This window comes from Oryx dammah, unplaced genomic scaffold, assembly GCF_014754425.2.
Source record: "Oryx dammah isolate SB20612 unplaced genomic scaffold, SCBI_Odam_1.1 HiC_scaffold_11077, whole genome shotgun sequence".
Classification (NCBI taxonomy): Eukaryota; Metazoa; Chordata; class Mammalia; order Artiodactyla; family Bovidae; genus Oryx; species Oryx dammah.
Window position 1 is genome coordinate 7,030,170 of NW_024080471.1, and position 5,106 is coordinate 7,035,275.

Here is a 5,106-nt window from a genome sequence, read left to right on the forward strand (position 1 = left end):
AAAGAATGGCCACTCGAAATAACCATCCAAGACTGAGGTCAAAGGGAAGCAGAGAGATTTTAGGTTCAGCATAAACTTGTATTTCAGAGTATCACACACAGAGTACAAACACGCATGGCATTTATCAGCTTCCCCCATCCCAGGTTATATTCAATTTAAAACTTCACAATTTAAAAAGCAGCTACACCTGTCGACACAAAATATATACACTTGACTGTACATGGAGTTGGAAAGGAGGTACCACTAATTTTGTTGTGTTACATGAGCTGAACAGAAAAATACATCCTGCCAATTTGGGGATGCTGGGTTGCAACTCAGCAATTTCAGAGAAACTAAATAATACAATATGTCCTTTGAGGCCAAAAATGACTAGGAGATCATTTGAGTCTGGGCTACAGTATCCTTGCTCAAGTGCTGAGCTTGTTTTTTCTCTCATGAACAAAGTTAATGAGAGATGAGTTTAGAAAAGAGTGTTTTGCGGCAAAATTTGGCTCATTCCCAAAGTAAATTAAACTGTTCTTATCAAAATTTCTGAAGGCTGATCAGTTCAGTTCAGTTCAGTTGTTCTATCGTGTCTGACTCTTTGCGACCCCATGAATCGCAGCACGCCAGGCCTCCCTGTCCATCACCAACTCCCGGAGTTCATTCAAACTCACGTCCATCGAGTCAGTGATGCCATCCAGCCATCTCATCCTCTGTCGTCCCCTTTTCCTCCTGCCCTCAGTCTTTACCAGCATCAGGGTCTTTTCCAATGAGTCAATTCTTCACATGAGGTGGCCAAAATACTGGAGTTTCAGCTTTAGTATCATTCCTTCCAAAGAACACCCAGGACTGATCTCCTTTAGAATGGACTGGTTGGATCTCCTTGCAGTCCAAGGGACTCTCAAGAGTCTTCTCCAGCACCACAGTTCAAAAGCATCAATTCTTCGGCGCTCAGCCTTCTTCACAGTCCAACTCTCACATCCATACATGACTACTGGAAAAACCATAGCCTTGACTAGATGGACCTTAGTCGGCAAAGTAATGTCTCTGCTTTTGAATATACTATCTAGGTTGGTCATAACTTTTCTTCCAAGGAGTAAGCGTCTTTTAATTTCATGGCTGCAGTCACCATCTGCAGTGATTTTGGAGCCCCAAAAAATAAAGTCTGACACTGTTTCCACTGTTTCTCCATCTATTTCCCATGGAGTGATGGGACCAGATGCCGTGATCTTTGTTTTCTGAATGTAGAGCTTTAAGCCAACTTTTTCACTCTCCTCTTTCACTTTCATCAAGAGGCTTTTTAGTTCCTCTTCACTTTCTGCCATAAGGGTGGTGTCATCTGAATATCTGAGGTTATTGACATTTCTCCCGGCAATCTTGATTCCAGCTTGTGTTTCTTCCAGTCCAGCGTTTCTCATGATGTACTCTGCATATAAGTTAAATAAGCAGGGTAACAATATACAACCTTGACGTACTCCTTTTCCTATTTGGAACCAGTCTGTTGTTCCATGTCCAGTTCTAACTAGCCTGCATACAGATTGCTTCCTGGCCTGCATACAGATTTCTCAAGAGGCAGATTAGGTTACTCAGCTAATTTCATCTTCATTTCAAGACTTCTGTTTTCTTCTTAGAGGATTAGCTAATTATCTATGTGCTTTCTATAGATAATATTGTACACACAGTGTTTTATTACAACCAAGTAAAATCCACTCATGTGTACTCCTAGTTAGACAGGAGTTAGACATACTGGACACAAATATTTATAAGAAATTTTGAAGAAAAAGGAAACTTACTAGATTTGGACCAGGGTAGAAGGAAACCAGCAGAGAGGGCAATGGCGGCCCACTCCAGTGCTCTTGCCTGGAAAATCCCATGGATGGAAGAGCCTGGTGGGCTGCAGTCCATGGGGTCGCACAGCGTTGGACACGACTGAAGCGACTTAGCAGCAGCAGAAGGAAACCAGTGTTGCCCAGACTCAAAGGTATAAGAAAGTGAAAGTGGTCAGTGAGTTAGGGCCAGAAGGTGAAAGTGAGGGAATGAGGGGAAATTAAAAAGATAAACCAAGGACTTCTGCTCCCATCCACTTTGGGGAAATTGGGATCAGACTCACCCTGCCATCATAGACAACTGGAAACTGGAGATCCTGTGTGAAACAAAGATTTTCAAACTGGAATACACACAACACAGATCCGTGATCCCTGAGAAAGAGGCTACAAACAAAATGAATCCTGTTGTTGCTTCAGCTTTCTGCCTGGGGGCACTTACAAGCCACGGTGCAGAAGGGGCTCCTCCTGAAGAATAATGAAGTCTTGAAATGAAGATCAGAGATTAGAGTTTGGGGAAGCTGAGAAACTGGAATTTGTGGCACAGAGTTGATCAGAAGGTTGCTGCCCAGACAAAGAGAACCAGGTTCCCGGTTGTGGAGCCCCTGGAGACTCTGGCTGAATGCTAAGTCGTGTGTGCAGAAGATGAAATGCCCTAGGTCTGAGCAAAGAACTCCCAGGGAGCTGTAAACTGAACAAGTCCTAGAGCTCCCAGGGGAATTGAGTTCTAACCAATCAGAGGAAAAGACTTTGTTGAACAAACAAGTATCCAGTCAATACCTCAGAAGAGTCACATCACAGTAGGAAGGCTAAACTAGTCTTAGAATAGAGGCTGAAGTTCTTTAAAATAAGATTCCAAAGTGTCTAACTGATCTGTAAGGAAGTTAACTGCCTGCCAGGACAAAGTCCCTGTTAAGTCAACAAAATCTAGGCACACAACAACATACATTAGTAATGTCTAGCATCCAATTTAAAAATTACTAGATAAGGCAAGAAATAAGAAAATGTGACCCTAAACTGGATAAAACTCATTTGAAGGAAACAAATCAAGAAAGGAAAAAAAGTGGATCATGGAGAAGCATAATAAAATAGCTATTAAAATATGTTCAGTATGCTCAAGGATTTAAAGAAAAACAAATCTAATGAGAAAAATGAAAGATTCCAGAAAACCAAATGGAAATTCTAGAGATAAACATAAAGTATCTGAAATGAAAAAAACAATTAGATTTTATGTGATTTATTTTACATTTTTCCAGTTTATTGAGATATAATTGACAACAAACAGCCCAATCAAAAAATGGGCAAAAGATCTAAATAGACATTTCTCTAAAGAAGATATACAGATGGCCAACAAGCACATGAAAAGATGCTCAACGTTGCTAATTATTAGAGAAATGAAAATCAAAACCACAGTAAGGTATAGCACACACCAGTCAGAATGGCCATTATCAAGAAGTCTACACATAATACATGTGGGAGATGGTGTGGAGAAAAGGGAACCCACCTACACTGTTGTGGACATATCGCTGTTGCAGCCTCTATGGAAAAGAGCTTGTTGCTGCTGCTAAGTCGCTTCAGCTGTGTCCGACTCTGTGCGACCCCATAGATGGCAGCCCACCAGGCTCCCCCGTCCCTGGGATTCTCCAGGCAAGAACACTGGAGTGGGGTGCCATTTCCTTCTCCAGTGCATGAAAGTAAAAAGTGAAAGTGAAGTCGCTCAGTCGTGTCCGACTCTTAGCAACCCCATGGACTACAGCCCATCAGACTCCTCGGTCCATGGGATTTTCCAGGCAAGAGCACTGGAGTGGGGTGCCATTTGTAGGTTCCTCAAAAAACTAAACCTAGAACTACCATATGATCCAGTAATTCCACTCCTGGGCATAAATCTGAAGAAAATGGAAACACTGTTTGAAAAGATACAAGCACCCCAATGTTCACAGCAGCACTATTTACCATAGCCAAGATATGGAAGCAACCTAAGTGTCCACCTACACATGAATCTAGATAAAGAAGATGTGTATAAACATATATATATATATATACAATGGAACACTACTAAACCATAAAAAGTATAAAAATTTTGCCATTTGCAACAACATGGATGGACTTGGAGGGCATTTAGTGAAATAAAAGGATAAAGACAAATACTGAATGTTATCATTTATTTGTGGAATCTTTCCAGTGGTCATGTACGGATGTGAGAGTTGGATTGTGAAGAAAGCTGAGCGCCAAAGAATTGATGCTTTTGAACTGTGGTGCTGGAGAAGACTCTTGAGAGTCCCTTGGACTGCAAGGATATCCAACCAGTCCACTCTGAAGGAGATCAGCCCTGGGATTTCTTTGGAAGGAATGATGCTAAAGCTGAAACTCCAGTACTTAGGCCACCTCATGCGAAGAGTTGACTCATTGGAAAAGACTCTGATGCTGGGAGGGATTGGGGGCAGGAGGAGAAGGGGACGACAGAGGATGAGATGGCTGGATGGCATCACCGACTCCATGGACGTGAGTTTGAGTGAACTCCAGGAGATGGTGCTGGACAGGGAGGCCTGGAGTGCTGCGATTCATGGGGTCGCAAAGAGTCGGATACGACTGAGCGACTGAACTGAACTGAACTGAAAAAATAAAAAGAATGAATATAACAAAACAGAAACAGACAGACATAGAGAACAAACTAGTGGTTACCCATGGGGAAGAGGAAATTGGAGAGAGGCACAATAGGGGTTTGGGATTATGAGATACAAACTACCATCTGGAAAATAAATAAGCTATAAAGATATACAGCAGGGAATATAGCCAATATTTATAATAAATTTAAATGGAGTATAACCTATAAAAATTTTGAATTACTATGTTGCACAACTGAAACGAATATAATATTGTATTAATAAATCAACTATACCTCAATTAAAAAAAAAGACGAAAACTTCTGAACAACGATAGGACAAATAGAAAACAAACTAATAGCAAGACTCTAGATTTAAACCCAAATACGTGATAATTACATAAGAAGTAAGTGATCCAAACGTTCCAATTAATAAGGCCAGGTTTGTCAGGCTGAATATAAAAGCAAGCTCCAACTCTCTGCTGACTACAAGAAGAGAGACTCCCTCTTTAAGAATAAAGATACAAGTAAGTTTAAAAGGGTGGGAAAAGATACATCATGCAAACACCATTGTAAGAAATCTGTGTGGCTATATGGATATCAAAGATATCAGACCCCAGGACAAAGGAAGGGAAATGGATGTCCAGGGTCTGGAGCCAGGTTGCAGGTGACAGCAGCTAAGGATATAAAATTTACATT